Here is a 10,197-nt window from a genome sequence, read left to right on the forward strand (position 1 = left end):
CCCAGCTTCCCTTGACTCCCCTGGGTGCCAGACTTGCTGGGGGTACCAGGCTGCCCCTCCTGACATCAGGAAGCACCCCCATCTCTGGCCCCTTAGGTCTCTGGGTAAGTCATGTGGAAGGAACAGCTGCTCCTACCCTCTTCCCTTCTCTCTCTCTTTTCATCACCCTTCAGTAGAAGAGCAGTTGCTTTTTACCAGTAAAATCCGTTTTTTTCTTTCCTTGCAAGAGACAGTCTCATCGTCCAGACAAGGGCCTCCCAGAGTATAATGTAGGGGCCAGAGATGGGGGTGCTTCCTGATTGTCGGGAGGGGCAGCCTGGTACCCCCAGCAAGTCTGGCACCCAGGGGAGTCAAGGGTGGCTGTGTGTGAGGGTCTGAGAGGACAGGGAATGGGCATTTCTCTCTGTATTTGTTTAAACTGAACTTCTTTCTACCCAAGGCAGCCCTGGGAAGAGGCCCTTCACCCTACTCTGGGAGGCCCTTGTCTGGACCATGAGACTGTCTCTTGCAAAGAAAGAAAAAAACAGATTTTACTGGTAAAAAGCAACTGCTCTTCTACTGAGGGGTAATGAAAAGAGAGAGAGAAGGGAAGAGGGTAGGAGCAGCTGTTCCCTCCACAGGAACCTGCCACACTCTGCCATCCCTGCAGGGGCCATCTCTCACAAAACTCTTGTGGCCACCCCACCAGACCAAACCTGGGGTCTCCAGTTTGCAGGGGCTGTTATAGGTGGAGTATCCCAGGGCCAAGGATGCTGAGAATAGCAGAAGCCCATTCCAGTCCTCGGGGGGCCCCCAATCTCTGACACAGCTCGGCAACCCTTCCTGCCTCCAGTTATACCAGTGCACCCTAGCCCAGTCCACACTGGGAATGGGGAACCCCACGAAACGCCAGCAAGCTTCATGGTACTGGGTGAAGTTGCCCTCAGGGCGGGCGGGAACATCATCACCTCGACACACAATTGATGGAGGCTGAGGCCCAGAGAGGGGTAGCTACTCGCCCAAGGTCACACAGCGAGGCCCAGAATGCACACAAACCTCCCGACTCCCAGCTCCGGGCTCACAATTCCAGGGTTCTCCAAATGCCAGGGGGCAGACCTCCCACTTCCAACCCGCACACACGCCCCCAGCCCCCTTACCTCTAGGACCTCAGTGGGCCTTGACTGAAAGCCGGCTCCTGGGCGGGGCTCTCAGGCCGGCTAGGTCAGGGTGGGCCCTCTGCTCCCCACAACCCAGGTTGGGGACGCCCTCCGCCTGGTCCCAGACCGGAGGGATGCTGCTTCTACTGCAAAGTCCAATCTTCCCACCCTGCTCTACACAAGCCTGTATGGACCCAGAAAGCCCGACTCAGAGGCGCGGCCGCGGAGCTGCGGGACGAAGCGGGGGGAGGGGCGAGGTGCGGGAAACTGGGCGGAGCCGGAGCAGGGGCCACCCGGTGAGCCACCACCCGGACCGCGTTCCCTTTAAGGCCAGCCGGCCTGAGCGCTGGCGAGGACGGGGCGGGGCGCCGGGCGGCTCACCGCAGTGCCTCCTGGGAGATGGAGTTCGCACTCCGGGCACCAGGCCGCAAGGAGCCTAGGGAGAACTACGAGTCCCGGGGTGCAACGCGCAGCCCCCAGGCCGCCGCGCCCCTGGGCTGGGCTCTGGCCCTCCGCCCCTTTAGCACAGCTGCGCCGGCCGCCCGCGGAGGGGAGGCTGCAGAGCGAGGGCAGGAGGTGGGTGCGGTGCGGCCCGGGGCACGGGAATGGGGGACTACCGGTGATGGGAGGCGGACCCATCTGGGCACCTGAGAGGTTATCTATCACAGCCTCGCCGTTCTCATCTGTGTAATGGGGTTGGCAACCCCTGCGGTTGCGGGGGAGGGGACGCGTTTCTGGGAGAGGTAAACCAAAGGGGCAGAGCTATAAGAGGGGGGCGGAGTTGGTGGGAGGAGCCAGAGAGGATGGTGATGGAAAAGCCCGGATAAAGAGGGTCGGGGGAGGAGTCTTTGGTAGGTGGGGCAAGGAGGGGCGGGGTCTCTAGGTGAGAAGGGGGCCCTTGAGTCAGGTCTGAGAGAGGTCTCTATGGCGGGGAATTGAGCGCCGAAAAGCTGATGAGGCAAAGCCGAGAAACCTTGGGGAAGGAAGGGCGGAGACAAAGATGAAAGAGACCCCTCCTACCTCTGGAGAGCCCTGGATGGGCAGCGTTGTAGCAGAATCTGCAGGGCAAGAGCCTGTGGATGCACAGAACACTTTCCTTGTGACTAGAAATAAAGAGCCCATCCCTTGAGGTCAATGCGCCATATATATGATCTCATTAAACTCTCACGCCCTGTAAAGGCGTCACCATGTGTTTGTTTACAGGTGAGGAACATGAGACTCAGAAAAGTGAAGTGACTCACTCAAAGCTACTCAGGACCCTTTGCTTCAAAAACTTTTCTTTTTCCCCTCTGCACTCTGGAGAGACTGAGGTTTAGGCTGGAGTGGGTGGCAGGGAAGAAACAAGTTTTGATGCCCTGCCCTTTGCAGATTGTCTAAGGACCAGTTCCCCCAACCCTTCCCAATGCCAGCCTGTCGGGCAACCCTCCTATGGTATTGTAAGATGAAATGAGATGCATTTGAAAGCCCTTATGAAGTATTGTATAAAGCCTCATAAAGCCTGTATAAATTACTGTTGGGAGGAGCCAGAAGACAGAGGGAGAAAATGCTTGAAGTGGGGTGCCTGTGTCTGAGGAAAACCACAAGGTGAAACATGAGAGGGACTAAGGTTGAAGGAAAACCAGAGGATGAGGAATTGTGGTGGTTGTTGGGGGTCTACACCGGCAAAAGGATACATTGCTGTGCAAGGAAGGAGGTCATGCCAGCTCCAGGGTTGTCTTTCCAGCCCACCTTTCCTCTTCTGCCCCAGTGGGCAGTTCAGTCCGGAGCCCTTGTGTGTTAACTGAGTGTAGGAAGCACATTTTCTCTCCTACTGTGTGCATAGGGTGGTCACGGAACAGCCTGGAGACATGGACTGGGCAAGACAGGGTTAAAGATAGAGCAGTTGGGTGTGGGGAGAGCAAGAAGGGGAGGGGAAGGGCAGTGTCCCTACTTAGTCCTTTGGGCTATAAGCCAAAGAGTCCTTGTCTTGGTGAGCTCACTGATCTAGGTGGGGAAGTCTCCAGTGTACCAGAAGACAGTCTGAGCATTATCTTCTTGAAATTAACTAACCATGCTCTATCCATTCCCCTATATGATGGAAACACTCCTTGCAATTACTTCCAGGTGACCTGAGTCTTGCCCCATGCCTTAAATTCCAAATTGAAAATTCAAGAGAGAATTTCAAAATGAAAAGTTTTAGAAGTCCAGGAGAGAGGCAGTGCCCAGTGGGTAGGGCGTCAGCCACTTACACCCAGGCTGTGGGTTTGAACCCAGCCTGGGCCAGCTAAAGAACAATGACAACAACAACAAAAGAATAGCCAGCGTTGTGGAGGGTGCCTATAGTCCCAGCTACGTAGGAGGCCAACGCAAGAGAATCGATTAAGCACAAGAGTTCAAGGTTGCTGTGAGCTGTGATGGCACAGCATTCTACCGAGGGCAACATGAGACTCTGTCTCAAAAAATAAAAAATAAGAAGTCCAGGAGAGGGTGATAAATCTTCCTTGAGGACGTAGATGACAGTCTGGGGTGGAGAAAATGTCTAAACAGGGAAAGAGATATTTTCTCCTTTCCCTATTCTACCTGCTTCTGTGAATATAAAGGGAGGCAATGGGGCCAGACACCTATCTAGTAAAGTTGGCTGTAGTAAGCACTGAGAATAAAATGCTCTGGAAATGCAGAAAAGGAATGAATCCCAGCTGAGGGGCCTGGCAGATGAATGGAATTTTCTTTTACTGTCTAGACAGAAGGGAGGGCAGATGCCAAATTGCAGCGGTAGGAGAAAGCCTAGCGTGGTTGATCTGTTAAGTAGGGACATAACAGTATCTATTCTATCTATGAGATTAAAAGAGATTGTCATGCCTGAAGTGCCTGGCACAGTAGTAACAACTCAGTAAATGTTAGTTGTTACTATTACCATTGTGGTGGTAGTTATTGTTAGGATACGGGCCTCTGCCCAGGAGGGGCAGCTGGTAAGTGGCAGAACATGATTCAGATATAATCTCCATAACACCAAACAGCATTCACTGTCCTCTTCCCCACATACCCTCTCCAGTTCCTTCCGCCCATCCTCAACATTTTTAAGACTCAGAAATGGCCCCTTTTTGTCAACGTCCTCAGTAAACATTATGAAAGTTTCTTTCCTACTGTAGTTTGGGATGAGACAGAAAAACAAGTCCTGAACCACCATCTTCTCCCAGCCTGCCCTTGGATTCCAGCACAGAACACCACAGGCCTCTGAGTGTGGTTTCTCTGGGGAGTGGGTCTATCTAGAAAGACCACAGAGGTTTAAATTCTAATTCCTCCACCAACTCTGAGCCATTTTTGCCTAGCTGTGGTTGGCATGCCAACCCCCCCAAACTCAGTGACACTTAGAGATAAAAATTATGAACTTTCAGTGGCTTCTTAGTAGAAGTAAAAATTTATTTCTTGAGTCTGGCATTCTAACTGGAATTTATATCTGTAGCCCTATGAGGGAAGCGTTCTTCTCCCTTCTTTCAAAATACATTTTTTTTTTTAATTTTTAAGTCTACAAAAAAGTTTAAAGTAGCCCTTCACCTAGATGTACCAATTCACACTTTGCCAACTTTGCTTTATACATACACACACTTTTTTTTTTTTTTTTGGCCAAAGCATATAAAAGTAAGTTACAGATGTTCTTCAGCAGTCCTCTCCTAAAAATAACATTCTCCTACATAACCATAATACCATTGTCAAACCTAAGAAAATTAGCAATAAATCAATATTACCTAATAAAACCATTGTTACTCAGATCCAGAGGCCAGGCGTGGTGGCTCACACCTATAATCCTAGCACTCTAGGAGGCTGAGACAGGTGGATTGCTTGAAGTCAGGAATTCCAGACCAGCCTGAGCAAGAGTGAGACCCCATCTCTACCAAAAATAGGAAAACTAGCCAGGCCTGTAAAGCGTGTCTATAGTCTCAGCTGCTCAGCAGGCTGAGCCAAGAGGATTGCTTGAGCCCAAGAGTTTGAGGTTGCTGTGAGCTATGATGCCATGGCACTCTACCAAAGGGGACAAAGTGAGACTCTGTCTCTAAATAAATAAAATGAAGTAAATATCAGATCCGGGCGAGGTTCACATACTATATTTGATTATATCTCTTTAAGCAGCTCAATCTAAATCGAGCCCCTCCATCTGTATAAATATGTTTGATTAGTTCATTAATGATTAGATTCAGGTTGGTTTTGGGTTATTTTGTTATTCCATCACATCAGGAGGTGTATGATATGATATCTTACTATAAATGAATACTATATTTCATATAGACTTACTATAAATGAATACTATATTTAATTGTTGGTTAAGGTCATGACAATCTGATCTCTCTGTTGTAAGGGTCAATTTTCCCTCTTGTAATTAATGAGTAATTCTTTGAGGCTGTTGTAATTGTGTGTTCCTGATAACCTTTCATACTACACCCACTGTGATCCTTGCCAGAATCACAACATTGGTAATTTTCTAATTCTGCCATTCCTTTTATATTTATTTATTTTTATTCATTTATTTTTTTTTGAGACAGAGTCTCACTATGTTGCCCTTGGGAGAGTGCTGTAGTGTCACAGCTCACAGCAACCTCAAACTCTTAGGCTTACGTGATTCTTTTGCGTCAACCCCCCAAGTAGCTGGGACTATGGGCGCCCACCACAATGCCTGGCTATTTTTTTTTTTTTTGAGTAGTTGTCAGTGTCGTTTGGCAGGCCCCAGGCTGGGTTCAAACTAGCCAGCCCTGGTGTATGTGGCTGATGCCCTACTCATTGAGCTATGGGCACTGAGCCCCTTCTATATTTATTGCCTGATATTGTTTTTTATAGAATTAATTTTTTGTCTCCCCCTCCTCCTCTTTTCTCTTTTTGGAGTAACATTCTGGACTCATGATTTTTTTAAAATCATAATCATTCTTTTTGGTACTCAAATTATTACAGATTTACCAGTAAGAGTCCCTTCAGGCAGTTCCTGTATTCTTTTGACAGGACCTCATTAGTGTTTGATTGCTTCTTTGCTACCTGGCAAAAGAAGTTCCACGCTCACCTTGAACTTTTCCTATACAAGTCTGAAATCATTAATTTCTCCAGGAACCCCTGGTTTCTTTTAGAGGAGATAAACAATTTTTTTTTTTTTGAGACAGAGCCTCAAGCTGTTGCCCTGGGTAGAGTGCCCTGGCATCACAGCTCACAGCAACCTCCAACTCCTGGGCTCAAGCGATTCTCCTGCCTTAGCCTTCCAAGTAGCTGGGACTACAGGTGCCCACCACAACGTCTGGCTATTTTTTGGGTGCAGCCGTCATTGTTTGGGGGGTCCGGGCTAGATTCAAACCCGCCAGCTCAGATGTATGTGGCTGGCGCCTTAGCTGGTTGAGCCATAGGCGCCGAGCCTGGAGGAGATTAACATTTAGAAACTAAGATCCAGGGTCTGGTGTGCTCATTGCTGCTGCGTGTCATTCATGGGCTCTTTGAATGAGCAGAGCTGGGAAATGATAGATAATAGATAATTATCATTACTTGGTAGATTTATTGTTGTTACAACATCAGGTCCCCATAGTGCAAAAAGGGCAGACTGCTTGGGAAGTAGTTTCAGTATGGAAGTGGGCAGTAATATAAGAAAAGAACAAATCACATAGAAAAGAGCTCATGCCTCCTCCGGGCTCCATAAATGTACACGCTGTCAGCGAGGACCTCTGTGGCTGAGTACAGCTTCCTGCTGAAGACCTTCAGGGGACTGGACATCTCTAAAGGGTGTCCAAACCAGAACTTCCCAGAGGCCATGACTCTGAGGTCATGAATACACATGCAGCCCTTGGGAAGGGATTTATCCTCTCTCAGTCTGGTTTAGGTTGTCTGTGAAATAAAGATAATGTGATTTGGCCTGCCTGGATCACAGAGTTGTAAGCATCAATATATAATTGTATATTTTTCCAATTAGTCTCTTTGACACATTTATTACAAAATTCATTCTCTTTTTCATTATTTTAATACCACAGTTTGAAATGTCATTGCTTTATGATCTGATTTCATACATTACACAGAGATTATATCCTCTTTTTCAAATATTCTTTCAGGTTATCAATTCTTTCAATTTGAGATTTTAATTTTTTAAATCTTTTATGAAAAATACTACTGGGATTTGGATTAGGACAGCATAACAACTATAATTAATTTTAGTTTAGAAGAACAAATTTAAGACCGTTCATCTTCCTCTCAGAACCATCACAGGTCTCTATCAAATTCTATTTATGCTTCATAAAATGTCATAGTTTGTGTTACTGGAGGGGCACAGGCTTTGGAGAGACACTACACTTGGAATTCTGCCTCTGCTACCTCTAATTGTGTGATCTTAAGCAGCTGTCTTCGCCACGTTGGGCTTCAATTTTATAATCCTTAAAATTGAGATGATAATCTCACAGCATCACTGTGGCATTTTAGTTAAATAATCTACAGGAAAATACCTCATAGCTTAGGGCATGTCGTAGGTACTTAGGAAATGTTGGATCTCTCTGCCTCCTGGTCTTTATGTAGGTCACAATAAAATTGAGATGGCAGGTGTGAGCGCACCTGATTAGAGGTAGGAAGGGACAAATGGGAGAACTTCACCGAGGACTGTGGCTGCTGGATGCCCAAAGCAGAGCATTGTCAGAATACAGACTTTGTGGTCAGACAGTCCTAGGCTTGCATCCTGGCTCTACCACTGCTTTGGGCAAGTTACCTGACCTCACTGAGCCTCAGTTTCTCCTCTGTGAAGTGGAGGTAATGCTTTTCTTGAAGTAGTATTACGCAGCTTAGATGAGCTCATGTGTACTCATGTGTACTCATATACTCGTGTATAATGCACCTAGCAGTAAGACATTACTGTTTCCCTCATGAAGCCTGCAGGGACCTAGGGCACCAGAACATAGTTTTTAAGTAGGAATCTCAGAGCAATGTCTTGGCTGCCCTTCCTTTTAGGACTTCCCCTCTCAAAAATTTGTTTTCTGGGTGACTTTCAGGCCCTTGCCTGGAAGTGCCATCTCATTTCATCTGCAACTCCCCAGGTGCCATGGCCCCCTGCCTTGTCTAAGGAACAGTGTGGCATGGTCTCCTGGTTTGACCTCAGTGGTTTTCTCAGGGAGGCAGATAGAACCAACTTTTTTGCCTGAGTCTTTTCAAGTTGAGAGGCAGACCGTAACTTTAGATTTGCCTCTTGAAAAGTCTCTGCTTAAGAAAACTTATTCATTTAGACCCGCTATTCTCAACCTGTGGGAACTGTATTGAAGGGCTGCATCATTAGGAAGGTTGAGAACCACTGATTCAGTTTGCATGCCCATTCAGCTATTTGAGTCAGGCTTTTAAAAGCCTGGATTTTGTGCTTTGCTGCTTTATCTTTAGACATCATGAGTTGCTATTGAATGAGAAAGGTGCAGGCCTCTCAGTGGACTGTGTCAGCTCTGGAGGACCTCTGGGCCATCCTGGGGTCTTGTCTCTCATCCTCAGATGTGATTGGGCGGAGCCCCAGCATCAGTGGGCAACCCCAGACTGGTCAGGACAGAGAATAAGAGGTATGTGCCTCCGTTGCTCACATTGGGCCCCCATGGTGGGAAGGGGAAATGAGCAGAGTTTTGGGGCTCAGACCTGAGCTCAGCCCCTCCACTGACTAGCTGTGCAACCTTGAGCAGTCTCTTGCCCTTTCTGGGCTCGGTGTCCTCATCTATAAGATAGAAATGATAATAGTTTCATAGGGGGATGTTTTTGGCTGGGCTACAAATTAACTTGACAGAAGACTGATTAACAGGAGTAAAACCATTTTAATTACACAATGTCATACAAAAATAGGCCATGTAATGGAAATTTTGTAGCATCCTGAGCTACAGAAAGGAACAGGAGCTTGGGCCTTCTGGAGGAAGGCAGAGGCAAATTGTGGGAGTGTGAGGGGAGAAACTGGTGAATAAAGGTTGCCTTGTATGCAGATAAGTCTCTCAGGTGACAACTTGTGATTCAGAGCAGCTGTCTGTCTGGTACAGATACCTTTACTAATGAGAAAAGTTATTTTCTAAATTCCCTTTGCAAAGAACAGCTTTTCAGATATGCTTCTGTGTCTGCAGTTTCTCAAAATAACCAACTCAGAATAATCAATATGCTGGAGAGGTATATTTTGAGGTAGTATGTTCTGATCTGTTGCAGTCATATTTTGGGGTGGCATGGCCTATGCCCCAAGAGCAGCTATCTCATGTGTGTGAAGACTTTGAGGTAGTGCATAGACAGCACTTAGAATACTGGTACTATTTTCTGTACTTTCCCATATATTCTTATTAAAAATAAATATTATAAAATGCCGCCGACTGTTTTGTAAGCTCCAAACATTGTAAAACCAGGAGGTGTGAGCTCAGGGTTTGGAGCTGTAGTCTTACCAAGCAAGCCGCAGACCAATGTCTGATCAGCTGCTTCAGAGACTCTCAAACTTTTTGAAGCTCTAAAGCCTTTTGTAGTTATTACAACCCTCAGCAGTTGTGGGAGGAGAATGAGCTCGTGGCTCACTTGTAGTGTGTCCTGGGCAAGTCATAGTCTTTCTGAGTCTCGGTTTCCTACTTTGTAGGATTGCTGTGAGTGTAAAGAGCTGATGAGTGTAAAGGCCTCAGATGTAGTAAAAGATTCAGTAAATATTTGTTCCCTCCCTCTTTCAGTATAAATGAAAAAAACAACTATTTCATTTACTGTCACACCAATATTCTGATACCAACTGTGTGGGGCACTACACTTCAATTCTGACACTGTCATCAAAAAAAAAGCTATACTCAGTAAAATAATTTAAGGTTTGTTCTGAGCTGAATTTGAGGACCATGACCCAGAGCCACACCCAAGAAGCCTTGAGCAAGTAGACTCAGGGTGGTGGGGTTACAGTTTGGTTTTATACATTTTAGGGAGATGGGGATTACAGGTGAGGTCATAAATCAATACATGGAAAGCAGGCTCAGCACCCGAACGTAACTCAGTGAGTAGAGCACCAGCCACAAACACCCAGCTGGCAGGTTCGAGCTGACCTAGGCCTGCTAAACAACCATGACACCTACGACCAATAAACAGCCGGGCGTTGTGG

At 47.1% G+C, this 10,197-nt stretch overlaps 1 protein-coding gene across 1 annotated transcript in view; it reads left to right on the top strand.

Annotated features, from left to right (window-relative positions):
* Positions 1 to 1,665: 1,665 nt before the first annotated feature.
* Positions 1,666 to 10,197, top strand: part of KCTD21 (potassium channel tetramerization domain containing 21) — an 18,563-nt gene continuing 10,031 nt past the window's right edge. Inside the window, exon 1 of the mRNA XM_003780866.3 lies at positions 1,666 to 1,712. The gene's annotated coding sequence lies outside the window, so the exon portion shown is untranslated. The remainder of the gene's footprint in view (positions 1,713 to 10,197) is intronic.

This window comes from Otolemur garnettii, unplaced genomic scaffold, assembly GCF_000181295.1.
Source record: "Otolemur garnettii isolate 467f Iridium unplaced genomic scaffold, OtoGar3 scaffold00001, whole genome shotgun sequence".
NCBI lineage: Eukaryota > Metazoa > Chordata > Mammalia > Primates > Galagidae > Otolemur > Otolemur garnettii.